The 7440-nt window shown below is 46.4% G+C and overlaps 1 protein-coding gene across 8 annotated transcripts in view; it reads right to left on the reverse strand.

The window, feature by feature from the left end:
- FAM200A (family with sequence similarity 200 member A) overlaps nucleotides 1–7440 on the reverse strand; it is a 34593-nt gene that overhangs the window by 24321 nt on the left and 2832 nt on the right. Inside the window, exon 1 of one of the 8 annotated variants that reach the window (XM_032755965.2) lies at nucleotides 2638–3716. The exons of the other annotated variants lie outside the window; for them this stretch is intronic. The gene's annotated coding sequence lies outside the window, so the exon portion shown is untranslated. Of the gene's footprint in view, nucleotides 1–2637; nucleotides 3717–7440 lie in introns of those variants that run through there. 8 annotated transcript variants of the gene reach the window in all.

Raw genomic sequence — 7440 nt, forward strand, 5'->3', positions numbered from 1 at the left:
ATGTTACATAGATCCATGAATTATTCTGGAGGGAGAATGAGATTTCTACAACACACAGGATTGACAAAACACCCTCATTTGTGTGCTTTTAGTACACTGCAATATTTCACCATTCATGTGAACTTAGTGGATTTAAAGATATTACCTGACTTAGGAAACAACAGGTGCTGGAGAGGATGTGGAGAAATAGGAACACTTTTACATTGTTGGTGGGACTGTAAACTAGTTCAACCATTGTGGAAGACAGTGTGGCGATTCCTCAAAGATCTAGAACTAGAAATACCATTTGACCTAGCCATCCTATTACTGGGTATATACCCAAAGGATTATAAATCATGCTGCTATAAAGACACATGCACACGTATGTTTATTGCGGCACTATTCACAATAGCAAAGACTTGGAACCAACCCAAATGTCCATCAATGATAGACTGGATTAAGAAAATGTGGCACATATACACCATGGAATACTATGCAGCCATAAAAAAGGATGAGTTCATGTCCTTTGTAGGGACATGGATGAAGTTGGAAACCATCATTCTGAGCAAACTATCGCAAGGACAGAAAACCAAACACTGCATGTTCTCACTCACAGGTGGGAATTGAACAATGAGAACACTTGGATACAAGGTGGGGAACATCACACACTGGGGCCTGTCGTGGGGTGGGGGAAGCGGGGAGGGATAGCATTAGGAGATATATCTAATGTAAATGACGAGTTAATGGGTGCAGCACACCAATATGGCACATGTATACGTATGTAACTAACCTGCACATTGTGCACATGTACCCTAGAACTTAAAGTATAATAAAAAAATAAAAATAAATAAAAAAATAAAAACAACTTAAAAAAAGTTATTACCTGACTTTACTAAATGAACCCCATCTTTTTTTTTTTTTGAGATGGAGTCTAGCTCTGTGGCCCAGGCTGGACTGCAGTGGCCCGATCTCGGCTCACTGCAACCTCTGCCTCCAGGGTTCAAGTGATTCTTCTGCCTCGGCCTCCTGAGTAGCTGGGATTACAGGCGCCCAACACCATGCCCAGCTAATTTTTGTATTTTTAATAGAGACGGGGTTTCACTGTGTTGGCCAGGCTGGTCTCACACTCCTGACCTCGTGATCCACCCACCTTGGCCTCCCAAAGTGCTGGTATTACAAGCGTGAGCCACTGCGCCTGGCCAACGAACCCCACCTTTTCTTTGGTACTGTGTCACTTAGCCTCTCTCAATAATGCAAGTAACTTTCTGTATGTTGGTGGCACAACTGGAAATGAATGTGGGGCAGTAGGTTTTGCTTAGCTGAATGTTAAATTCAGTCTATCGGCAGATTCCAAAATTGGAAGAGACTTTGAGATAATCTATTTTACTTTACTTAGGACACATTTGAGACTTTGTGGGTCTATGTGTTTCATCCAAGAACATCAATGGCAGAACTGGTGCCAGTCCCCAGTGGTCCGCTGCACCGTCCACAAATTCCCTTCTCTCCTTTATCCCTCGATGTCAAGCATAGATACCTCCCACAACTGAAAACCCCCCCATGTCCGAAATTGCTCATTTAAAACCCTTCCTGGCAGGGCGTGGTGGCTCACCCCTGTAATCCCAGCACTTTGGGAGGCTGAGGCGGGCAGATCACCTGAGGTCAGGAGTTCATTTTCCCAGCCTAGCCAACATGGCGAAACCCTGTCTCTCCTAACAGTACAAAAATTAGCCGGGCATGGTGGCAGGTGCCTGTAATTCCAGCTACTCAGGAAGCTGAGGCAGGAGAATTGCTTGAACCCGGGCGCTGGCGGTTGCAGTGAGCCGAGATCACGCCACTGCACTCCAGCCTGGGCGACAGAGCAAGACTGTCTCAAAAACAAAAAAAACAACCAACCAAACAAAAAAATCCCTTCCTAAAGTCTTGAAAGGGTGAAGTGTAAATGAGCTTTTCCTATTACATCCAAATCACTTCTTTATTCAGTAGGCTTCAAACATTCTCTTTTTTTTTTGTTTTTGAGACACAGTCTCACTCTCTTACTTTGTCTCCCAGGCTGGAGTGCAGTGACGCGATCTCGGCTCACTGCAACCTCCGCCTCCCGGGTTCAAGCGATTCCCCTGCCTCAGCATCCCAAGTAGCTGGGATTACAGGCGTGTGCCGCCACGTCTAATTTTCTGTATTTCTAGTAGAGCCAGAATTTCTCTAGGTTGGCAAGGCTGATGTCAGAACTCCTGGCCTCAAGCGATTCGCCTGCCTTGGTTTCCCAAAGTGCTGGGATTACAGGCGTGAGCCACTGCGCTCGGCCTTCACTCTAATCACCACCATAACGGTGATGGGTTTGAGGGTGAACATATTATCCGCGGACACTGGCTTAACAAGCCCATCCGAATAAAACAAATTATAAGGCCAACGGCACTTGGTATTGTGTAAGATCGCCAGAATTTTACAACTCGGGGTACCCAGGAAACCAGAAAAGCCCCCACCACAAGAAAAACCAGTGGGGACAACTGGGGAGCACAGATATCTGACTGGGGTCATTTTGTCCGCTCGTCTTCGGGGTAAAACACCAGGACTGGAGGTCCAGAAGGGACACGCAGACCGCCTCTCTCCAGTCCCAGGAGTGTCTCCAATCCGGAAACCAAAACTTCGTTCCCTTCCCACCTGTATCCAGGGACACCTCTGTTGGGGGACACGGACCCGCTTCCACTCCGTCCGGGGCGGTCGTGGCGAGGGGATTGCAGGACACAGCCGTGCACGTCCAACTCTGTCCCCGCCCGGAGAAGTCTGAGGTGCTGGGATAGAAGGGGTTGTGACTTTCGGGACCAGGAGCACTGGACTCACATCCAGGTCCCCTGGCCGTCAGAGCCCAAGGAAAGCGTCACAAAACCGGAAGTGCGTCACACCCGTCTCCGGAGCTGCGCTCCGCCTCGGGGTCCTCTCTAGGATCGCGGGAGGATGCATCTCTGTATAGGGCTCTGATCTCGGGTTTGGGGATCTTGTTCCTCAGCTTGTCCGCTCCAAGGAGGTGCACAGGGCGGGGGAAAAGGGATGAATTTCCCTTTATACCGCCCTGCTCAGATACTTATATGTTCCTTCTATTTTTCTTGATGACAATAATTTTAATAGTTACAATAAAAATAGTGATTGTGTGTCTGTGGCAGAGGAGCTGAAAGAAATGAAGGTGGAGACAGGAAGATCAAGAATAAATGGTTTCACAAAACGAAGAGATTGTCTGTTGAGACACTGATTATGTATGTATTGCCAGTTGAATGGGCAGTATTTTCAAATACTTGATCTATAGGCAACAGACGTTCTTTGCAACACTAGATAGTTACAAAATTCTGAGTTTGCCTTATGTTTCCAGGGAGTTTTCGGATTAACAACGGTGAAATAAGTTGAATTTGAGGCGTTTTTGCTGTCCAAGTGTTATTGTAATAATTAGGGCTTCTATGATTAGATCAAGAATAACTTCACCTTTTATAAAATAGTAACTGAGACCTTGAATGGCTGTGGCATGACTCTAAAGTTCTGTGATACAGCCCAACAAGAGAAAAGCTTACAAAAGGAACTGCTACCTGCTACAGAGCCTATGATTACGTGGTATCCCAAATTACCTTCTAGGCCCTGACTAATGCTCCATTCCTTATGGGGTTTGATCTTGCTTGTGGTTGCCATTTTCTACTTCCCCATGAGTCTTCTCAATAATCCACTTGAGTGCATCTTTGCTCTCTCTATTTTTTTTTCTCCTACGGCACCATCAAGTCCAATATTTGCTCCTTTATCACTGGCTGGCTCTCTAACGTACAGTCCTCCTTGATGACATCATAGTCTCAGAACTTATTCCTCCAGATACATCCTCATATTTCCTTCCAGTGTTCCAAGTCATCGCTAAGAGCCATTACGTTGCTACGTACTGTATTTTTCTTCTTTGTCTAAAACAGTCTCTCCTCCCCACCCCTGTCCCCATTCCTACACTGAAGTGCCTAAAGGGTCCAGGGAGGCAGATTACTGGATGCAGCTTGACTGGGTATATGATTTTGTATTTATGTTGTGTGTGGCAGGAATTGTGGGCATCTCTATAACGACTCCTTTCTTTGCCTACAGACCTACTGGCACAAGAAACTCAAAGTGGCCTGGTGGTATTCTGTTTTCAGTTCAGTGGAACAATTTAATGTCTACTAGAGGAAATGTTCTTCCTGGAAATGAGGATCATAACCCAGCTGGCTCCAGATTTCGGAGCGAGGAGGCACAAATTCTACAGATGAGTGGCTGGGTGTGATAGTAATAGAGGCTACTCCTGTATGCACGTAGTCCTACTGGAGACACAATACTATACATCCATTTTGGCCCAATGCATTTCAGTGCATATACCATATCCTGAAGAACTGCTCCCAACTTTACAAGGCATTACATCTTAGTCGGCAATTTAGCTCAGTCTTCAACAGGCCATTCCAAAATCCTATCTGGCTAGCTGCTTCTGGATGATGAGTATGCACCATGAATTTTGTACCTTCAAGTTCACTGTCACACCTCCTTGGCTATCAATGGGTTCCTTAGTTTCAGGTATGTCAATGGATAAGGCACCCTGTAAGCTCTCAGATGGTGGTGCTGCTGGAGACAAAGTAGTTGGGGAAGACAAGCTCATTTAGAGCATATATCAATTCTGGTAAGAAGAAGCTGATGCCCATTCCAAGGTAAAAGGGATCTGATGCACTCAACCTGGTGGTAGCTGATATCTCCAAGACTCAGTGTTGGTCTCTAACGCTGGCAGGCTGGACACTCCACCATGGTGAGAGTTACATCAGCCTTGGTAAGAGGTAGCCCATATTGGCCGGGTGCGGTGGCTCACACCTGTAATCCCAGCACTTTGGGAGGCCGAGGTGGGTGGATCACAAGTTCAGGAGTTCGAGACCAGCCTGAGCAACATGGTGAAACCCCGTCTCAACTAAAAATACAAAAATTACCCAGGCTCGGTGGTGTGCACTTGTAGTCCCAGCTACTCGGGAGGCTGAGGCAGGAGAATTGCTTGAACCTAGGAGGTGGAGGCTGCAGTGAGCCAAGATCACACCACTGCACTCCAGACTGGGCAACAGGGCAAGACTCCATCTCAAAAAAAAGAAAAATAAGAGGTAGCCCATATTGTTGGGACCAGGCACAGCCTCTATCCCTGCTACCATGGTCTTTGTTCATAAGCCTATTGCATAAACAATAAGATGGTCCCTAACCAACAAGCCAAGCCATTCATCACTGCCCAGGAGTCAATGCATATCCGTACCTTAGGCTACCTCCTCCAAAATATGGCATGGGTGACCAAATGTACCATTGCTCACCGAGATAATTTTTCTTCACCAGTATGCTTCAGGGCAACGCGAATGGGGCTGTAATGAACAGTCTGTTTCTGGAAGATGCCGACATGCTGAACTGACCCAATCCCCAATCTGTGCAGAGGCCAAGGCTCTTCTGTCTCCATCAGTTAGTTGTAGGGAACTTCTATAAGGCCATAGGTGTAAGTTTATGGGAGAGGTGGCAGTAGAGTAGAGGTAAGTGACCTGGGAGTTTGGAAACGTGGGTTTTATTTTGTTTTTTGCCTTAGAAGGCATGACCTTGCTCCAGAATCTTAGGTATTTGTGCTGTGACTCTTTATTATGGGTTGAATTGTATGTACCTCCACCTCACGCCCAATTAATACGTTGAAGTTCTAGCCCCTAATACCTCAGAATGTGATGTTATTTGGCAATAGGAGCGTTGCAGATGTAATTACTTAAGATGAGGTCATAGTGGATTAGGGTGGGTCCCTCATCTAATGACTGGTATCCTTATAAAAAAGGGAAGTTTGGACATAGCACACAGGGAGAATGCCAAATGAAGATGAGGGTAAAGACTGGGAAAATGCTTCTTATGACGCCAAGGAATGCAAAATATATCCAGCAAATCCCCAGAAACTAGGAGAGAGGCATGGACAGATTCCTTCTTACAGCCTCAATAGGAACCACACCTTAATTTCTGACTTCTAGCTTCCAGACTGTGAACCAACAGATTTCTGTTGTTTAAGCCACCCAGTTTGTGGTACTTTGTTATGGGAGCCCTAGCACACGAATTCACACTCTTATTGGGGTTTGCCAGCGACTCCATGCAGCACCTGTATCCATCAAGGATATTTCTGGAACCACTGAATTTGCAAGTAAGCTTGCACTGTTGCTTGGATTTACTATAGAGCTCTCTCGCCCCAATAAAAAGTAGAAGCTGGCCGGGCATGGTGGCTCACGCCTGTAATCCCAGCACTTTGGGAGGCCGAGGTGGGTGGATTGCTTGAGGTCAGGGGTTCAAGATCAGCCTGGCTAACATGGTGAAACCCCTCCTCTACTAAAATACAAAAATGCTGGGCGTGGTGGCGGGCTCCTGTAATCCCAGCTACTAGGGAGGCTGAGGCAGGAGAATTGTTGAATCCAGAAAGCAGAGGTTGCAGTAAGCTGAGATCATGGCACTGTACTCTAGGCTGGGCTACAGAGTAAGACTCCGTGTCAAAATAAATAAATAAATAAATAAAACGTGGAAGCCTTTTAGGTCACCTAACACATGTGTTGGAACAGTTTTCTCACGTGTAGAATACACTACCTCCCAAATCCAAAGGGGCCCACCAGGACCTGTACCAATTGTTTTGGGATTAGAGGGTGCAAGGTGGAACAACTTTCTTTTACCTTTGGGTGATGTCCCCAAACCACTGGACCCCACCAAAACTTCATCCATTTGATAAGTGCCCATATCTTCAGGTTTCTGTACTGCCTTAGTAAGAAGTCTTACTAGGATATCTACGACCCTTGTTGTGGGCGGCAAGCCACCCAGGCGCCGAGGCAAGAGACCGAGGACATGAGCTGTTTCAGTATAATAAAATATAAAACAAGAATAGTTATACCAGATATAGATCTTAGATATGATTATATATCAATATCAATAATCATTAGTTGGTAGTAATTACTCTTTATTCCAATATTATAATCATCCTCGCTCTATAATCATAACCTAAGAAAAACCAGGCCATACAGAGATAGGAGCTGAGGGGACATAGTGAGGAGTGACCAGAAGACAAGAGTGCGAGCCTTCTGTTATGCCCAGACAGGGCCACCAGAAGGGCTCCTTGGTCTAGCAATGACGCCAGCGTCTGGGAAGACGCCCGTTGTCAGGCGGACCATGGTCTAGCGGTAGTGAAAAGTGTCAAGGAACAACACCCGCTACTTAGCCAACCGGGAAAGGGAGTCTCCTTTTCCCCGGGGGAGTTTAGAGAAGACTCTGCTCCTCCACCTCTTGTGGAGGGCCTGACATCAGTCAGGCTTGCCCGCAGTTATCCGGAGGCCTAACCGTCTCCCTGTGATGCTGTCCTTCAGTGGTCACGCTCCTAGTCTGCCTTCATGTTCCATCCTGTACACCTGGCTCTGCCTTCTACATAGCAGTAGTAAATTAGTGAAA

This window comes from Hylobates moloch, unplaced genomic scaffold (genome assembly GCF_009828535.3).
Source record: "Hylobates moloch isolate HMO894 unplaced genomic scaffold, HMol_V3 SCAFFOLD_1, whole genome shotgun sequence".
NCBI lineage: Eukaryota > Metazoa > Chordata > Mammalia > Primates > Hylobatidae > Hylobates > Hylobates moloch.